Source organism: Trichogramma pretiosum, unplaced genomic scaffold (genome assembly GCF_000599845.2).
Source record: "Trichogramma pretiosum strain Unisexual culture from Peru unplaced genomic scaffold, Tpre_2.0 scaffold21, whole genome shotgun sequence".
NCBI classification, from domain to species: domain Eukaryota; kingdom Metazoa; phylum Arthropoda; class Insecta; order Hymenoptera; family Trichogrammatidae; genus Trichogramma; species Trichogramma pretiosum.
In genome coordinates, this window is record NW_019640940.1 from 185,906 (window position 1) to 191,994 (window position 6,089).

Consider the following 6,089-nt stretch of genomic DNA (forward strand, 5'->3'; position numbering starts at 1 on the left):
TAATACGATATCGCCGTTGCGTCATTGAAAATTAAAAGCAGCTCGTATTATTGTGTAACTCTCTCCGGCAGGACGGGGGCTGCTTCGAGTAGATCTATATTATCGTGTACACTCGCTCGCACACGCACTCGCTCGGTCGCTCGTCACATATTTGCGGTCGGCTGACCATACGGCGACTTTTCCACTCGCGCAGCCCTCGAGGCAAAGGATTTATATAGGAATACGCTCGTCGGGCATCGTGTGTGTGTGTGTGTGTGTGTGCGCCTGTCTCTCTATCTCTCCGCTGCAATTGCCGCACGCAGGCACACACACGCAGACAAACAGCAGCAGCACACGACAAACACGTACGTATAAGTGTACGTGCAGGTTGCATGCAGTGCTAGAGCTAGAGCTAGAGCTAGCTAGAGGCAATATTCTCTCGCTCTCGTCTTTGCTCTCTGTCTGTCTCTTGGCCACAGACTAACCGCAAGCGTCCGGTTGCCTGGGGCATAAATTAATTCAGTCTCTCGCGCGCATCTCTCGCTCTCGTCCACCTCTATCTCTCTCTCTCTACCTTCCAACCCACGCCGTATCCTATATATGTGTGTGAACATGCCTCTCGCGCACTCGCACATACATATGCAACACCCACACAGATATGCACACATACACGGTAGTGTGTCGACAAACGCACAGCCTCGAGCGTATTGCGTATAATTGCACACACGATCCTCTTCGCGTACATGTATAAATGCTCGCATATACATGCATATGATACACGCGGTATTTGGTTTATAAAATCGGAGCACAGATCTATAATAAACCCGATAGAGGGATATAATATTTTAGATACAAACAAGACGTAGTCGTCGTTGCAGCGACAGCAGCAACAGCGTCGAGGCTGATCGGGGCTAGCTGCGCTGCGGGCTTATAAAGCTCGACGTACGTTATAAGTGTCAACTTAAGCGCGCCTCCAGCTGTACTACACGGCTTGTATCTATAATGCACGTTGAATCAAGAGTACGCAGCAGCTAGCTGTAACGAGGCATGGGGGAGGAGGGTATATGTACGGGTATATATGGCCGAGAGGGAGAGAGAAAGCTTCGCTCGTCACTTTAATGACATTATGGATTCGATCTTGTCTGTGTCGTGCAACAGTTTCCCTCGCGTGTCTGTGTCATCGCGTTGTAACAGCTGCTGCTGCTGCTGCTGCTGCTGCTGCTGTGCCACAGAGAGCGTACCAGACGCCAGCACTTGACGCTCGCAGCGCGGCAGCAGCCCACTCTTATTTTTCAAGCTCCATTCGGGTGAGCGATCGAATTAATCACTCGACACGGAAAAAAATCGAGCTGTTGCTGGTGGTATATGCATATATACCAACTCCCGGTCTGTGTGTCACGCGAATTATCGTAACAGTTTTTAAAAGCCGGGTAGTAGAGCCGACCGGAAAAACAAAACCGAACGCGCGCGAGCTTGCGCATTTTTGTTTTCGTAAATTAAATTAAAGAATGTAATTACTCGTTGCGAAAATATATATTTTGCTCATATAAATTCTCGACCACAGCTTGCAAGCTAGCCAGCCACGCGCGATCTTCTTCTTGACCCAAATTATATACATTGTATACATACTAACGTGAACAACGATGTGTGCGCATACGTGTGTATGCGGGTGGGGATTCAACGACGCAAATTCAAGCGGGTAAACAAAGTGTCTGAAGCGGCTGTATGGAGAAGAAATTTTTGCGAACACACGTGTATGCGCGGCTGCGGCTGCAGTGCAGTGGCTACGTAGCAGCAGCAGCAGCAGCAGCAACGAACAGTTATATTTATATGCACATATATGCGGCCCCCGCGCGCGCATAAACTCGTATGCAGATTAATGCGCATACAAATTCGCGTAAGCATACACATGCTGCTGCTGCCGCACGGCTATACGAGACGAAGACTATACGAGCCGCAGCACGAGAGAGAGGACGACGAACCCGAACGCATACATGCATACGTATAATCTCCACTGTGTATATATACGTACTCTTTCTCTCGTGTGCATATTGCCTCTGTAATATGAATGGATAAATAGTCCGAGGGAAGCTTAATTGGTAGAATCGGTAATTTTTCACTGCATTCTATATATCCAGCGCTCGAAACTTAATGAAAAAAAAAAAGGAAGAAAGTACGGTGTATATAATAGGGTTATATAAACGGAGTTTGATAGCCCTCGATGGCCGTCGAGACGTGCGCAGCAATTAAAGCCCTTCTGCAGCACCGGCAGCTTGGAGAGAGGATGAATAAAAAAAAAAGAAATAAAATAAAAGAGAGGTAAGAAAAAGGTAATACAAATTACGTAGACGTGTATAATGAAATATAAAATCCTCCGGGGGATCAGTGCAGCTTGGGCGCGTGAGAGAGCGAGAGAGAGAAAGAGAAACATTAAGCAGGAAGCTACTTGTTCTTTTGACTAACAGCTCTCCCTATATAATATATCCGCTAGATCCGTGATCCGGTACTTCGGGTATAGTAGTAGTAGTAGTAGTAGTACTAGTAGAAGAAGAGGGAGTAGGAAGCAGAAGAAGAAGCGCAGCAGCAAGCAGTAGAAGCGGGTCTAGGACATTATGAGCCCGACAGTTTCGCGATATTACGTTCGTGAAACACGAGAAGAGAGCGGCGGCGGCAGCAGCTCCTCTTTCTATCCAACCCTATCCTCCGAGTCTCTCTCTCCCTCTCTCTCTTTGCTACTGCTATACTGCTGCTGTTCTACTTTCATCATGACTCGCAGCGGCACAGCACACAGCACACAGCGGTGCAGCGGTGCAGCCCCGGCGTGTATAAAGCTGACGTTAGAGCTTCGTAGCAGTGCAGAGAGCCCCGGCCCGATCCTCTCTCTCTTACTCTTTCAGCGCAGCTCCAACTCCCTCGCTCGCTCATTCTCTTTCCTCTGATGCTGCTGCCGCGTATTAGCTGTTAGACGCCCGTTATATAGCGTAGACGGCGGCGGCGGCGGCCACTATATATACATGTACGAAGAGGATAGAGGAGGCATCATTGGCAGCGGCAGCAGCAGCAGCAGCATCTACTGCCGTGTGCATAATACTGTTAACTTCGCTCTTATTACGGAGAGCGAGAGAGGTGTGTATACACAATGAAGCTGCGTATTATTATACATTCTGGTCCGAGCGCGCGCACATCCGTTCGAACTAATTATTGACTTTTTGTACGTGGTCGTTGATTTTTTTTTCTTGCTCATCTGCGGATCGCAGAGCTGCAGAGGCTTGTATTACAAGCGCTAATACACACACAGCTATCTCGCTTAATAAGCGTTAATTGCCTCGGCGCCGTGTCTTACGACTCAATTGGATCGCATCGTGCCCTATATACCACTTTTCTCGTGTATAAAAGTGAGAAAAATACGAAACGTCGAAATTCTCCGCTGCTCTCTTGTAATATTCGCTATAGCTCGGTGCAATTTGGCGCTCCCGAGCTCTCGAAGGAAGCGATGTTTCACACGAACTAATATAATTCATCTTCTTTTCCTTAGCTACACACACATAGTATCTATATAGGTAAGGCATTCAGCTTCGAGAAATTCGTTAGTGCAGCAGCAGAGCCTCCTCCGCGCGTATCTTTTATTCTTCGCACGAGGCGGCGGCGGCAGCGGCAGAGGAGAGCCTATTAGTTATTGTTGTAGCTCATCCGCTTTTCCGAGGCGTCTCCGGCAAACTTCTCTCCTCCTCGGTGTCTGTTTGAAGCACGCTCGTTTAAGCTTTTCCTCGCACTCGCACACATACACATACAGAAACTTACATGTATGTGTGTGCCTTAGGAGCTTTGAAACACAGCTACTGTGTTTCCTATATACAGCATCGCGACTCTGCGTCTTTTCCGTACATGTTATATACAGATATTTATACGTGTGTATGTGTATGTGTGTCTATACACCAGCAGCAGCACACGTAGACAAAGAGAGGAGAAGTTGCTTCTGTTTCTAACTACGGATCATTCATCTTTATAATCGCTGATTCTGCTTTGGAACGATGTCTGCAACGTCGGAGAGAGAGCTCGTGTGCGCGATACATATATAGAGCATAGTAGCGCAGCTGCCACCATCAGTCTCTTCTGTTTAGAGCTACTATTGGCACTTTTCGCTCCTTTCTCATTAGTCTTGATCTTATGAGCACATAGTGTGTAGCGCAGCAGCAGCACCGCCATATACGCAGTGTATAGCGCTTACTGCACACTCGTAATGACAGTTTTCGCTCTCTCACGAAAGCCAAACTAACGTACGTAGCACCGATGCGTTGTATACGTCGGGAAACGTACGTTATTGCGCGCGAAATGATCATCGATCCTCGTGAACAAGCAAAATTACGCACCCTCGCATGTATTTTGTAATGTAAAAAAAGAAACGTCCATCGATTTAAACGATTTTCACGCTTACACATATTGTTTACGGAAATCCAACGATCGGAAATTTTGCAGTATACAAAAAATACCAAGTTGTACATAATAAGTTCAGCGTTGCAAGCTCCAAATAATACGTATAAACTCTATACGTTTTCCAGAGATTTTTGCAGCTCATTTGTAACTCGATTAAAACGTTATTGCATACGCGAAATTCGGGCGCAAATAAATACGCACGGCTCTCGCCTCGCTTATACACGCGTGATTGATATATTTATACGGCTCAGTCGTGTGCGAATCGAATACAGATCGAACGAATCGCGCGCGCGACATCGATATACGCCGACGATTTTCATTTTATACATCGTCAACAAATCCTTGAGTTGCGCGTCGAACGACGGTATCGTATTATAGTCGCGAGCCATGAACGACGAGAGCGTGGCATTACATGTACCAGCGGCGGCGGCGACGACGATCCTCGAACGAGCTTGCGCAACGAGCTAATGCATATGCTAACAAAAAGGGCCCCCCCCCTCCCCCCGTTACATCGCGCGCTGTACAAATACGTCGTCGGCGCGTTAAACCCGTCCACTTTACTGCGACATCAAAACGTCTATTATATCGTTCCACGAGGGTTTTTTTTCTCTCTCTCCTTCCCTTTTTTTCTACCCATATAATTCCGCGCGCAGCCCTTCGGGAAAGAAGAGCCGTACGTACGTACGTACGTACACGTCACTCGCGCTAAAATGTGTAATGTACAGCATAAGGTAATACGATATACATGCTAAAGACGTATTACGCATTCCGAGCGAACGAGAGTATAACTTTTCTCTCCTCGGCTTTCTTTCTTTCTTTCTTTCTTCTTCTTTTTTTACTTGCCCTCCTTTTATTTTTACGTATGTTTAAGCATTTTGGCGCGAACAAACGTATGTCGGCCAATGTCTACGTGCATGTCTAGGTGCATGTGTATGTGTATGTGCGCAAAGAGCGCAGAGCTTGATCCTCTCTTTATTGCGCTATATCGTGCTACAGCTGAACTGCAGCGCAGCCTGTTTTATGATTCTTTTATGACGGGCTTGCGTGCGTAACAATGAACTCTCTTTCTTTCTTTCTTTCTTTCTTGCTCGCTCTATACGTAGTACAGACTCTCGACTTTCATGGTTAAGTGCCTTGTATAGCAATTGTATATTACATTTCGGGCTCGCCCTTACCCCAAAAAAAAAGGATGAGTTCCCCCCACACGTGGCAATAATTCAGACGCGCTAAAAGCGCGTGCAAAATTAGATTTTTTCGCGCGTAGAGTCAAAAAGAAGTAAATTTACTCGGCAGCGCAGAGAAAGAGATACAAAAAGAAAAGTGAAAGTATAAACATTTGGGGAAAATCACGCGTTTAAACGCGCGGAATCTCTGCCTGCCTGAAGCCCCCGTCAACTAATATTTGAACGTCGCGCTCGCGCAAAGTGTCTAAATCGAGGGTAGTCTAGCGCCGGCCGTGGCGCAAAAATAAACGCGTCGTGTAATTGAGGCGATAAAATATTTGCACGCACACGCGCACACGCCGATCGCGGAGATATAAAATATTTATAGGGCGCCCAGAAGTTGCGTTGTTGTGCGCGTTGGGCTAGTTGTTGCGAGATATATATATGTATAAAAGTGATCGCTTTATCGGTCGTTCGTTCATCGTCGATATACGTCATGAAAATGATTCAAAC